A 15,122-nucleotide genomic window follows, 5' to 3' on the forward strand; every position below is an offset into this window, starting at 1 on the left:
TGGCAGCAGCAAAAATGAGAACTTAATCTCCTCTTAGTATTTTAGAATGGGAACTCGAGCAATTTTTATAGGTTTACCTGAAGATATTTAGGTATTACAGGCTCATTCAACAAGCTATTGCATAATCTCATACAACAAAGTAAATTAACTATTGCCTTTCTTTTGTATCAAAGTATTTTCTAAGAACCCTATAGCAAAGTTTAAAAGAAAAGTAATGTTTTTCTCTTACACCAGATTCTATTTTAGAAATCTGGAGCTTGATAATTGGCATCTTGACACTTTCTCCATTAGTATTTATCTCTGGAAATCAAATTTTGTAGACTGATAGTCTGTGGAATGAAATCTTTGTTTTTCTCTCAGAATTGTTATTCTCTGCTTTTGCCTGAAGGCTCGTTATAACAATTATATATTTTAGAAAGTTTAAAATTTTGATTGCAACAGTGTATGTGTGTTTACAGCCAGCTACCAAATATATTTAATGGGTGGGGATAATAAAACTACTGAAGCTTTGCAAGTTGAAACTCTCTAGAAATAACTCTCATATTTTTCTGTGAAGCAATTACAGAGGAAATGCTAATTGTTCCCAAATGAATCTCTCTTAGGATTTAGCTGCTTCTGCTCACTATGGTTTGTAATAAAATATCACTTAAACTCCCCTGTAATTGTGTTGCTTTGGATTTGTATGATAAGCAATGTTTAAAAATGACTGGTCACTTTCAATTTTCACTCTCAAGATTCTAGGATTCATAAAGATGCTTTAATGCAGAGAGAAAATAAGGAGAAAACATTGAGACTGTGCAGTACTGGATACTAGGGAGAGGAAATTGGTGTGTAAAGATGAAGAAAATCTAGGTTTTCTCCAGCATTTTTTTCACATAGTTTTCAACAAGGAAAGGATGACAAACTGGGTATTTTATAAGGATCTGAAAGTGATTCTAGTTATCACTGCAGTATAGTTAAGTGTTTTTAGGAGAAAAACATAATCTCCAGCTTTTCATTTGCTCACCTTTGCACAAATACTTAAAAAGGAGATGAATATGACTTTCTAGCCTTGAAAAAAATGCAAATAACTATCTAAACCCAGACTTGTGATCATATCTTTCCTAGACTATGCTAGGTTGTAGATGAGTGGGCAGAAATGTTGGACATTGCTTTTCAAATATTTCATAATTTGTGATACTACTATAGTAATATTGGTTGGTATGACTGATATTTTGGGGATTGTGTAGGGCTAACTCTAGACGTTTAGGTCTAGTAAAAATGTAATAGAGCTGGTTCTCAGGATAAGGTGGGAGCCACTTGCTAAAATGCCAGGACTGTATGGAGGACTTCTGATTTGCCTGTATCTGAGAGCCCTCCTGCTGCATCCTGCAGATTTAAATATAAAAAATCTTGACTTCAACAACTGCTGAGATAATTATGAAAAACACCCTGAAACAAAATAGTCCCTGCTTTTGCAGGGGCCAGATAGGTGTGTGCAGATGTTGTGGAACAAAGTAATTTAAAAAGTCTTTTAAAAAGCACATTGAATATAATGTTACCGAGAGAGGTCATTTAGTACATTTTAATGTAATTCACTGTGCCTGTCTTAAAGTGGTGGTGCTTGCATGAATTTTTTAAAAAAAGCTTAGAATAATTATAAATATATGTATCATAGATTTATGTTCATAAGGTTAGAATGGTATTTTTTGTAGTTGAAAAACTGTGTTCAGGTGCTTCCTTTACATCCATTTAAATAACTGTACTCGTTTGAAAAATTGACGGCTTTGTTACAAGAAACGTTAACTAGAATTAGCAGTTTGCTGCTGGTGCAATGATGCATCATTTTTTTTTACTATGGAACGTTTTAATACAAAAATTTATGGCTTGAAAGTCATGTTCCTGCAAGAATTGCAATGATTACTGACTGTATTGTAACTAATACCTAAAACCACTTAAAAGTGAGTTAAAAGATGATTTACATTTTACTGCTTTCTTTACTATTCAGTAACATTCATTACTCACTTTCTTAACTTCTCCTGTTTCACTGAGATTTCATATGTCTAATTTTTTGTTCATCTGCATAGCATCAGGGGAAAGATACTCTTCTGGGTGCACTGGATTGTAAAAGCCCAGAACTGGATATGGATCTCAAGAAAGGTTTTTATTTTGAATCAAGTCTCCACTGAGAAATTCTTTGTTTAGGAACCACATCGTTTTTGTTTGGAACCCTATCCACTGAGTTTACATGGCTTTTTAAATGTTGTTAAAAAATTAAAAGCTGAGGCAGTTGAGAGCAGAAAGAATTGCACTGCCTTCTTTCTTGGTGTATTCCAATATTTGTAAACTGTTCCTGCCAAGAACTTATTCCAGCAGTAGAAGAAAGTAGATTGCTCTTTGGGGTTTGTAGTAAGAAGTGGAAATGTTCACTGATTCAAAGGCAGCAGTGACTGGCAGGTGTTCACAGGGCTGCCTCTGTAACACTGAGCAATACACCCTTCTGAAGCTTGTTAAGGGGTCCACCTTTAAGGTGGTAAATTGACCCCAGATGAGTGGTCAAAGTATTCAAAGTAGAAACTAACTCCTGTGTCCAAAAGTATGTTATTGAAATGGATGAATAAAGCTGGATGTCTTTGGTCTGTCTATTTTATAGGTAAGCAAAGGTGTTTTACTTTGGTGCGTCTAATATATAGGTAAATAAAGACTAGCTTTTCAAGTCTGTCACTTAACTATCTTTTTTTTCTTCAACACAACTGAATTATTGTTTGTGATACTTTAAACAAAGACAAGTATATCTCATTTGTCTACTTGAGGATTCTACAGTAGAAGACTGCAATTGTCTTTTTTCTTGGTTTAATTTTCTTCTGTTATCCTTTGCCTTATTGATACCTCTTGAGATTTTCAGGACTTAAGCTGAAATGTAGTTCAGTTTACATTCTAAATCTAAGGAAGGTTATCCTAGCAGATTACTATTTACCTCTGCAGTTGGAGTGTTCTATGTATTTTATTCATTTTTTAATACCGTGGAGGCAAAACCACTTAACTGAAGGGTTCAGGAAATGACTGTAATGATGGTGCCAATACCCATTATTTAACAATGGGTTAATACTCTTTTTCTGGCACTGTGCTGCAGTCAGAGCTGTGTGATTACGGAAAGTAAACAACTGAAGTACCTATGCAAGGAGCAAGAGGTAAGCACTTTCTGTTTGGTTTTTTCCTCTCTCGGGCCATGCTGTCCACTAAGCTGCTGCAGCTAGACAGCTGAACCAGCATATTTCAGGGTAGTGTCATTAACTGAGTGCTGATATGAAAACCCACTGGACAGGATGAATCAGCTTCCATTTATTTGCAAATTGGCAAAATGTCATGTTCTTCCTCTGCTCTTCCTTTATGAAACTTATACCTGTCTTTCTCACTGCTCTTTTGCAAATAATGGTGTGTTCTGATATTCAGAAATAGGAAGGTTTTAAAGCAAGTCACCGATGGATTTGTCAGCAACCTTCTTCGGCAGCAACAGTGAAACACAGGATGCGGTTTACTAGGCATTGGGAGAATTTTCCTCCTTGTAATCTGGCAAAGTGCCATATCTTCTCACCAAAGAGATTGAAACAAAACATATTTTTTCTCATCATTATGCAAGAATTAGTAACCTGTTTTGGGATCTTGGCAAGTGTTTCTGTGGATTTTAATGGACTTCAGTAATCTCTTAAGTAAAGAAATAATTAAATCACTTTGAATAAAACATCCAAATCTGAAATCATAGGAGGAACTTTCCCCCCCAGCGTTATGTTACATTATTTAGTTTGTTATGCATTCTTGGCACTTGTAAGAAGAGATGACATGGCATAATGAAGAATATTTCTTTTGGTACTTAAGAAATGAGATCTCTATAGAATACTATCCCAGTGAGCATAGAATTTAACTAAATATTTGGCCTTTTTCCAAAATAGAAAAGGGAAACACTTTTATTTAGCACAAGTTCTGAAAGAGTTGTGTTCTGCCTGGTGGGTTGCAAAGACTGAACACGTGTGATGCTACACTTCTTACTAACACAGCTCTAGGATCCGAGGCCCAGATGGAAAGCTGCAAGGCCAAGGAAGGCAAGCCTCTGCTTCAAATTTGGTGTCATGGGGGAAATGGCTGACTCTGTTAGTCTTTTCTCCTTCCTCCAACTACATGTTTTATGAAACTTGACTTCACTGGAGGTTTGCTGCAGTATTTTTTGTTTGTGCGTCACAGCAAGAATTTAGGGTGTGTCAGAATGCAAGCAAAGGTCAGGCTGGATGGCAGGTGCTGGATTGTGGTGCTGGTAAGTATGCCTGCAAGGCGTATGTTTGTGTGAGATCATGATATGTGGCTTGGGAGGGGAAAAGACAATGTTCTTTTGTTGATATGTTGACATGAAATAGTTACCACAGTAGCTAGGCTGTGCTGAACCTGTGGAAAATGGTATTATTCAAAGGTAAGTCCTCATGCATATTGATTCAGTTTTACCTTTTTGTGCAATAGAGAGCAATAACTATGGGGTGCAGAGGAAGTAGAAAGGGACAGAAGAGAGGTCAGAGTGTAAAAGAGCAGGACACTGCAAAAAGGCTTAAAAACAAAATGGGCACAGTAAGTCAAATGCGAGAGGAAGGTGGCTGGAATCCTCTTGCCAGCAGACAGCCTGTCCCAGCACTCAGCAAAATAATAGCAGTCAACCAGAAAGGCATCCAGTCAACTCAGAAAGGCATCCAGACTGTGGGCTGTGAAAGGTGAGAGCTGTGAGGTTCTTCCTTTTTAGGCAGATAAGTTTTAAAAGCTACTGCTTTTGTCAGTTTTCAGCTGATAAAAAAATATATATGCTGTTATTAAGCCTATATGATCTTTGGGAAACATCACAGGAAAAGGCTTAAAACTTGCTATGTATTTTCAGATACATTTTGAAGGTGTATTTGACATATATAGTTTTTACAGCTGTCTCAGTGATATGCAAGAAAAAGAAAGTATGCGTAGGCAATGAAGGTGGCTCAGAAGAAGCAGTAGCAACTTCAGAGCAAGAGCTGTCTGCGTGTGTGTGTGCATTGTGTGCTGATAGGCCTTTTCTTGAGTAGCCATGTGGGTGAGTCTCTGATACTTAAGAGACAGCAAGGTTGGTTCAGTGAAGCATCAAAAAATCTGGGAGTTTGCAAGCTCTGCAAGAACCAGACAGAATTTAGAAGTTCATGAAGAGATACCAGAGTGGCTGTGATGGGACTTCCTTCATGAGGAAAGGAGGAATTTGGCAACGAGCAGCAGTAGTAAGGACAGAGCACTGTGAACCCTACATACCAGTGTTGCTAGCAGTAATAACCTGTTTCTTTGAATCCTAGCAAAATAAGAAACTAATGAATAGCACAGAATGATCTTAGCATGGAGTGGTTTCTGTGCTCAGTGTAAAAAAAACCAAACAAACAAAACCTGAACACCTGGGCAATATCCTTTGAAAAGATCCTTTAAAAGAAAAGAGAAATGCCATTGTGACACTCATAGCACCAGGTGTGTTTGTAGGAAGTGGAGCTTACCTTTCTCATCTCTGGTCTGATGAAGAACTTTGATTTTATTTAATAGAGACTTTTTTCATATAAAGGGGATAGATCAGCTAGTGTAAGTTTTTCCACAAGAACTCCTCAACTCAGGAATTTTCTGTGGTTTTTAACTCATGTTTAGTATTCAAGAGAACTAATGTTTTAGCTATCTAGATATGATAAACACTTCTCATTCCTTCCCCTTTCAATTAGTGTAAGATGGTAGAGAAAGGATTTGAAATAGTTCTTAGAAGGGGAGAGGTGGATTTGATGGTCATTACTAAGATTGTAGTTTAATGGGATTTGGTATTATTGGAGAGCTGGATATTTTGGAAAACATGCCCATACTTTGGATGGCCATTCTGGAACCTGTTTTTAATATATTCAAAAATTAGGAATTAAAACCAGATGCAGCACAAGATTAATTAGTCTTCATGTACTTTCCCTTGTCATCATGTAGTCTTCCTATGAGAGCTGTATGCCAGAAAGACAGGAAGAGGGTAGTCTCACCACAAGCAATTTAATTTTACAAGAACAAAACCTAATTCCCAAGTTTCTTCACAGATACAATCATGTTAAATAGAGGATCTTTTCAGGATTGCATAACTCATTCTGCAACAATTACTGAAAAACATGGAAAAGCAACAGTAGGAAAGCATTTGTGTTTCTAGCTTGTCTCTCTGTAAGGTTTCATTTCCTTTTCTGTTAATCTAATACAGATACAACTATACAATTAATTTTTCTCTTCAGTACAGTTTTTTCTCATTTTCTCAGTTGTTGTTTCTCTTCCTGAGTGAAATGAGTGGAGTCGACAGAGCCAGCCAGATTTCTGTAGATCAAGGGCATGTGATTTGTGGCCCATAGTTGGGAAACCACTGGTATTAAGTTGTTCATGAAATATTTTTCAGCAGCATGATGACAGCCTTCAGGAGGGACTAGGCTGGATGCAGTGCTAAGGAGCAGGGGAGAGAAGTCCTATAGCTCACTTGACTACAGGCTGCTTAAATCTCTCAAACTCTAGTTGAAACATTGATCTCCCTGGACATTTAATTATAGATGCTTTCTGATAACTCTTTGCCCCGCTCTCTAACTTACTGTGACGAAAACAGGATCTCTATCCAATTTATTGTTAGATTATATACCTGCTGGAACAGGTGATATGAACTTCATTTTGAACCAACATTTCTGTTTTCAGTAGCCTGGTAACTTGTTAGATTGAGATATTTAGATCTCTCAGGTCAAGATGTTTCAGTCAGCTGTTTTCTTAGAGGCAACTGCTCCTTGCAGACCTTGCCTGTACCTTCTTTAAGGTGCAGAATGGGGCTGGGGCTGCTAGGACTCTCTGAGCCTCGCTGAAGGCAGAAGTGCTGGGCAGCACATAATGATAAATTCATGGAAAGGCTAGGATCAAAGAATTGTAGTGTGGGAAGCAGCCAGCTGGGGAATGAAATCAGAAGCCAGTTCAGCAATCCACTTTTTCAAAAGAAAGCAAATGAGCCAGCTGAGAGCTTTCTGAGAGAGCCAAAGCAGAGGCCAAGAAAAGGAAAGGGAGGAAAAGTCGCTGGCAAACTGCTTCCTGCACGTAATGTCCCAAGCTTTCTTCCCCGCTGAGGCTGAAGGGGACACACCTAAATGGAGTTGGTGGTGTGAAAAGCCCTGTCCCTACATGAGGAAAAAGGGATCTAATAGAATACCCTTGTCACTGCTCGTGGTACAAGGTGAGGTAACGGGAGCTGTGTAGTGAGTGTAAAGGGCCTCTGTACATTGATAAGGGTAAGAGACTAAAGCACCTGATGAGGTCCAAGTGTCCAGCTCTATTTGTAGTGGAAGTTTTCCTTCTGTGTTCTCATTCTGAAAGGGAAAAGAAAGAGTTATTTGGCTGGAGGCCAGGCCATTTCACAAGGCCCGAAGAGACCAAAACATCTTGAATGAAAACTTGTATGTGTTGGCACTAGGTGTTGGAAAGTTACTTGCACACACATTACATATATTGCAGTGTCTCTTGGAATTGCTGTTCAAGATAATTTGTTGTATCTCTCATCTTTATTTTTGCAGTCATAACAGCTACTCTAATTTTTACATCATATATATAGAGCTCCTAGAGCTATGTCAAAAGAAAAGATACCAAAACAATAACAATGACCAAAAATACCCAAACCTAAAGAAGTTAGCAGACTGCTTTTTAATTGAGGAACTTGCAAGTTTTTCTGAGAAGGAAGAGGTGGGACTCGCCTTGTTTTGCCCAGATGATGACTCACATGCCCGTTCAAAGGGGAATAAAAATTAATTGTCTGTCTTTCCTCCTATACAGAACATTTTAATGTAACTTGATTTCACAGAATATATTTTATAAAATAGAAGTTGGACAGTTCTTCCGAGTCCTTAGAGGCAGAGTCCTGAAGATGTGCAAGGACACCGTGCTGCTCTCCCAGCCTCCAAATTCCTTAGGAGCCAGAGTTTGGTTGAAGTCACGTCCCTTGACCAATCTGTTTACTGTCTCCCATTTTCAGCATTCTTCTCTTGACCTTCAGTGGTAGTTTGTGAACTCCATTACAAATTCCAGTGCTGCAGGTCAGTAGGTGGCGTAAAGGTTTTAAGTAATTCCAGGCTGGTTTGTTGTGGGAGTAGATAGGGGTGTGTGATTGAATCATACTCAAGTTAGGTGTGGTTTATCTTGATTTTACTCAATTGAAGTAAAACAAATGATGGGGAAATATCCTAATATAATTGTAATTGTGAGGTATGGACAGTCAGTGCCAAAATTATGGTTACAGGAAGCTAAAACATTAATGAAATTGGTGTTGTAGCTGGATCAGTTTTCAACCTTTAAGTGAACAGTGATTTCCAAGATAATTAGCATACATTTGTAAATAATTTTCATAACTCAGTGGTAAACAGTACCTGTGTCTTATTTCTAAGGCTGTGAACATTTTAAAGACAATCCCTTTTTACTGCACACTCTGTGTTTTTAATGCTGCAGGTAGAGGTCTTCAGATCTACATTCATAAAGAACAGTTGAACCAAAAATCAATTCCACCCCATCCTGCCTTTTGCTGAAGACTGAGACAGCAAAACTTTTCTGTGCTGGGGAACTGAAAAAGGGCAGTGGCTCTTCATTTGAAATCCAGACTGTTCTGTTTCTTGATTCTGTGTGAACTTGAACCATTTGTGGATTGCCAGCTAGAAGGCAAGAGGGTCCTTCCCATCACATGTTCTCAAATCTGTAGGGGACTAAACCTGCTGTTTCTGCAGCGCCAATTATGATGTAAAATTAAATAAAAAATGTGACTTGCCATCTGGTATTTGAAAATGGACAGATTATATTTCTTCAGAATGTCTTCACACAGACGACTGGCTGCTGCCTGCCTAGTGCTAGCCACTGGGCAGAAAAGAATCCACACCAGTGTGTTGTTATTGCTCCATTTGTGATCCCAGTACTCAGTAAAGATTATGGATGGGTATAAGAAAATAGAAGTCATAAAAATCTACTAGAGTTATAACGTATTGTAGCAAGAGCAAAAGGCAAAGAGTAGATAAGGACTATAATCATAAATTTTAGGTCTACAATATACTGAACTTGGTTCTCTTTTTCGTAATCAATATCTTTTCTTGAGCACCTTGAATGGAATCTGCTGACGTAAAAGCTGCAACAGAAACAGAGTTTGCTCCATGTTTCTTGCATTTTAATGTATTGCATCAAAACCTTTTCAGTCGTTACGGAGTTTGTAATATCTAGTACACAACTTTTAGCTTCAGGACATTGTTGTAGCACATACCAAAAAGATGCCATGCTTCATCCCAGAGTTGTGGGTGGGTCTGTGTGTGCGTGCCTGGGTATACACAGGCCTGCGTGCAGGTAGGTTGGTTTGAATCTACATTCAGGTCTCAGTGGAGTTGCTCTTCTGAAGTATTAAAAGAACTAGTAAGAGTAAATGAGAAACTTATTTTTACTTTTAATTTTGAGATACAATAACATTAGAAATTTTGGGTTCTACTTCTCCCAAATTTGCATTTTCCCTAAATATGAAGTAATGACACAGTAGTAGCAATGACATCTGTACCTGGCCAGTGCCTTTCAGATGAGTGTTTATTTCTGTGGATTTGGCTTCCTCAGACATCTCCCCTGCTGCCCCCCACCCTGCTCATGGTCCATGCCTGACATCTTGTGGTTGCATTTCTGTACTGCACAGTAGCCTGTACGGCAATTATTGAGGAACTTTATAGGGCCCCAGAGCTTAAAACCCCCCCATAACTACTTCTGTGAAATTGTCATACTAAGGTTTTTTCATAACCATCAGAATCACTGTCATTGCGTTCTGCTTCATCCCCTTATTTATGTATGCAAAGTCTCACACAAATTCTGTATTTGTAGTTATTCCTCGAGGCTTCCTATGCAGAATTCTTGAGATTGATGACATTAAAAGAAAGGGGGGGAAGGGGCATATTTTTAAAAATAAGTATGAAATAGATAAGATGCATTGTAACTGTATTGTGAAGTCCAGTGAACTTCTAAAATGCATTCAGCATCTAACTTGCAGCTTTGGGACTTCTGTCATGTAACAGCAGAGCCTCATAACAGCACAAGCTTTAGACTCTCAAAAAATTAATTTCCTTAAGTAAAGCTTTTTTGATGCTAGACCACTGCATCTGATATTTTGCAGGAATTTACTGGGCTTCTATGCATATATGCACAAAGTAGTGGGAAGATAGGTATGTGTTTAATTTAAAAGAAGCTGATGGTTTTGTTTACAGAAATTACATTCTAGTCCTTCATCTCCATTCCTTTCTGCATTCCTTTCATTCAGGAACTCAGACTGTTTACATGGTCCGCTTCCCTGGCATTATGCTAAACCCTGGAAAGAAAGATGATTTCTCCAGAGAGGTCTGCATGGGAAACCCCCCTCCCAGATGAATAGTCTGTGTGGAGAGCTGGTGGGAATTTAAAACTTGAGACTGCCAGCATTAGCGTGGGGTGTTTGGAAGCAGTCCTGAAAGAAGGGCTGTTGCTCAGGCTCCAGATGACTGCTTGGTTCTTAATGTGGTTGAGGATATGGTGTCCTTGGGCCTGGGACACACCATAGCCACTCACTAGCTGTATTCATTCCTTGAATTTCTTTAAAGTAAATTAAATATTTTAGAACACTTTCTCCTCCCAACTCCGACTTTTTGAGCAGGCAGTCCCAACCAGAACTTTGTGTGGTTCCCTGTTTCCATCAGTGCCTCTGCTGTCCTGCAGTACAAGGAAGCTTCAGGCCTTCTGGCACTGTCCTGCAAGAGCTTTCCATGACTGTAAGTAAGTGAGGTATTAAACCTCATGTTCTTCCTTTGAGCCACCATTAATTTTTGAGTGTTCTCCCTGCATGTGTTAGCCCAAGCAGAGGGAGCTGCCTGTTGCACTGCTGCAAGGTGTCCTTCCCTTGATGTTATGTGTAGTGTAGTCTTCAGAGCTCCATACATAGTTGAAGTTGAAATGCCCTTTTCAGTACTTTCCATGTCATATAAAAAAATCTTGTTACTTTCCTCCCTTACTGTTTGCCTTCCTGAAAGTCCTCAAATGCCTTGTGAAGATTGTTCAGAACAAGCCTGTCTTCTGCTCCTCACAGAAACCTGAGGCTTTCTTCTCAGACAAGGTCTTCCCTGAAACGAAATTAATTACTGAGGCAACAGAGTCATGGGTGAACATTAAGAATAATTTTGGCTGCTTTCACTTTTTTTGTGCTGGGTCTGGTTTGAGTACAACCTAAAAAGCATTAAAAGCATTGGCCCTAAAATCCAAAGCTAAGATAATGCCCTCACCTAGTAAAAGGATAATCCATCTCCTCTCTCTTTGTGTTATTCTGATGCGGTTTTGATCAGATTAATGTGACCAGCACTTAGTGAGACTTTACAGCTCTTTCCACAGTCTGACATCACATGAACCTGAAATTGAGAGCATGCTGTGCTGAAGTGCAGAACACGGCAGCAGTGAGAGGGGTTCCTAAACCCATTCACAGTCACTTCCCAGCTAAGTGCCAAAGTAATGCTTTGTCCTGTGCAGGGCCAACTTGTTGGAGGGCAGGTCTGAATGGTTTGGGAGAGATTAATTTCAAAACTGGCATTAAACTGAGGTGCCCACTTAAAATTTGTCTCTTATGCCTGAAGTCCAGTGTAGTCACTGGAGCTCATTTAGAGAATGGTGCTGCTCCCTAATGCACACACCTTGTGCATGGAATTGTCGTTTCATTGACCAAAATTCTACTTGGAATTAAGCAGCAGCTACATTTGCAGATATGTGGATATCTATAGTCAGATGTCTTAAGCCAAATCCCCATCTTCATTACAAAGTGATCTTCATTTTGCAGCATCCAGAAGTACCAGCATTTTCTAAAGAAATTCTGTTCCAAATCGCCTTCCTTGAAAAATCATTTTAGTTCTGTGTGGTCAGTAGGTAGCCCTGTTGGAAATCCAGCCCCCTTCCATTGTATGAAAAACAAATTTAAAAAAGAATTTGTAAATGTAATTGAAATATTTTTAATAATTATTTAGTACCTTTGAAACATTCATAACTGTAGCTTCTGGACACTCAAAGCCATGTCAGTTCAACTCCAAAGTGAACTGTAGGACTGGAGAATTTCCTGAGAGTTGTAGTACATTAATTTCTCTCAAAATACTTAACATCATCATGAACAGGTTGAAAAATTTTCCACCTTCTTTAGGAAAAATGAATCTGTGGTCAGGTAGTTTCCATGGCTGCGTATGTAGATATACAGGAAATACATTTCCCTTCAGTTTTTTGCATGCTGTATTTTACAGTTGTTTTTTGTATGTTTACTACTAGGTAGGAGGAAGTAATACAGCAAGATGTTGATTTGAGTGACTTTTGAACTGAATGAGAAATGCTATTAGTCCTCACTAATTGTTATTGGCTGATCCTGAAGACCCACATGTTTTATACACCTGCTAGGTTCAAAAAGTCTGCACCATTCTGCAGTTAACACACCTGGGTTGCTCTCTGCTTTCCTCATCTTCCACAAAGTGGAGCTACAGCTGCACTGAGAGAAGGGAATGTGGAAAAACAATTTAAGCATCAGGAAATAATATTCTGCAGTGAAAAAAAGTTGAAGCATGACAGCTGAAAGTGAAGGAGAGATAATTCATCAGTCTAGCTTTGTAGTGCTCTAGATCCAGAAATCATAAAGGCTTTTCATCTTAATCCATCTTGAGTGAGCAGTGAAGTGCCCGTACAGCTTGCACATGGCATACCCTTTCTTTACTTTGGCGCAAACCTTACTGGGGAGTGGTAGGATGTGTTTCTTGTGGAAAACAATGGTTAATTTTCAAAACTTTCATTTCATTTGCAGGTGGAAAGGTGTGGTGGCACGTACTGCAACACTGAGTAGTGGTGACTAGTTTCTACTGTAACTACCCTCAAGATACTGTGCAAGCAGCTGTGTGAAATCTCTAAGAACTCCTCAGTGATGCTTTACAGCTGAGTGAGAGTGCCCAGATATTCTTGAGGTTTGAGCTGTGTCAGTACCAAAACTCTAATCACTGCTGCAGCTCTGTGTGGCCCTGATGACCTGAGGTCAGATAAATGGCATTTGGTTTCTGCCTACAGAAGTGTAATAATGCTTACCAACTCATTACTGAAATAATGCTTTAGATGTGATGGGCAAGGTTTATACAGCAAATTGAAAACGAGTTCCTAATTAGGGAATTAATGGCATCGTTAATATACAACTCCGTTACATAGTATCTACAAAACTCTCTTCCTCAACTTTTCAAAGAGTGAAAGATTTTAGTTTCCTGATTGCATACATGGGATCAGAGGGAGCAGACATGCTAAGTAAAATACATAAGAATCCTTGAAAAAAAGCCAGTCAGAAGTAAAACCTGATCATCACAATGTAGCATTCTGCCAGTCAGGCCATCAAGTACGTAATTATCTCCTAGGCACACAAGAACTTCAATTAACCAGGATGGTAAACCTGACCAAAACCCAGCTGCAGCTGTGATTGGAATCAGAGAAGGTTTGGGAAATGCAGCCACAGACTGTAAAGCCAAAGAGAGAATACAGGGCACATCCAAATGTGAGGCACAGGCAAAGGCAGTGTTTCCCCCACTTTTTATCGGCAGAAATAAGACAGAAGATGGGTTGGCTATCTTGGTATGAACTGATGCTCATTGATTTGAAGGGAAGAAGCTTGGGGGGTGAAAGACGGTGGGTGATGTGATCATGAGACTGATGGGACTAAACACAGAATCCTAGAATAGATTGGGTTGGAAGAGACCTTTAAAAGTCATCTAACCTAACTGCCCCACAATGACCAGGAACATCTTCAACTAGATCAAGTTGCTTAGAGCTCCATCCAACCTGACCCTGAATGTTCACAGGGATGGGATATCTACCATCTCCCTGAACAACCAGTTCCAGTTTTTCACCACCCTCATAGTAAAAAATTTCTTCTTTATGTCTAGTCTGAATCTGCCTTCTTTAAGTGTAAAACCACTGCCCTGTCCTATTGCAACAGACCCTGCTAAGAAGGCTGTCCTCATCTTTCTTACAACCCCCTTAAATGTTGAAGTCGCAACTAGGTCACCCTGTAGTGTTCTCTTTTCCAGGCAGAACAATCCCAATTTTCTCAGCCTTTCCTCATAGAAGAGGTGCTGTATCCCTCTAATCATCTTCATGGCCATCCTCTGGACTCACTCCAACAGGTTGATGTCCTTTCTGTGCTGAGGACCTCAGAGATGGATGCAGTACTGCAAGTGGGGTCTCTCACAACAGTTAAGTGGAGGAGCAGAATCCTCTCCCTTGACCTGCTGACCATGCTGCTTGCGATGCAGCCCAGGATGTATTTGGCTTTCTGGGCTGTGAGCACACATTGCCAGCTCATGTCCAGCCTCTCATCCACCAGTATCCACCAGCCCTTCTCAGCAGGGCTGCTCTCATCCCTCAGCCTGTATTAATACTGGGAGTTGGTTACCCCAATCCAGGTGCAGGACCTTTTACTTGGCCTTGTTGAACCTCATGAGGTGCCCATGGGCCCACTCTTCAAGCTTGTCCAGATCCCTCTCGATAGCATCCCATCCCTTGGTTGTGTCAAGTGCATTGCTCAGCGTGTTGTCATCTGAACACTTGCTGAAGGTGCACTAAATCCCACTGTCTGTCTGATATTAACCAGCACTTGTCCCAGTATGGACCCCTGAGAGACACCATTCGTCACTGATCTCCTGCTGGAGCCAGTTGACCACTACCCTCTGGATGCAACCATCCAACCAGTTCCTCATCCTCCTACCAGACCATCCGTCAAATCTGTATCTCTTCAATTTAGAGAGAAGGATGCTGGACATCTCTGCTCTACAAATACCCTGGCTTCTTGCTGTTACGTTTACCAGTAAACTTCTGATCTCACTCTCTTGTATGCCTTTTAGCCCAAGTAGGGAGGAATGAGGTGCAAAATCCAGTTCTGCACCAGCTGAAGTCAGCTGCTCCTCATCAGGACCTTCCTTGTTTCGTTCTGCACTTCTGGTGAAGAGGAAGACCTGACTTTATGTCTTTGCTAAGCACTGGACTTTTTAAACATGGGAAATCTTCTTGCCTGTATCTGCACACTG

Source organism: Pseudopipra pipra, chromosome 5, assembly GCF_036250125.1.
Source record: "Pseudopipra pipra isolate bDixPip1 chromosome 5, bDixPip1.hap1, whole genome shotgun sequence".
Classification (NCBI taxonomy): Eukaryota; Metazoa; Chordata; class Aves; order Passeriformes; family Pipridae; genus Pseudopipra; species Pseudopipra pipra.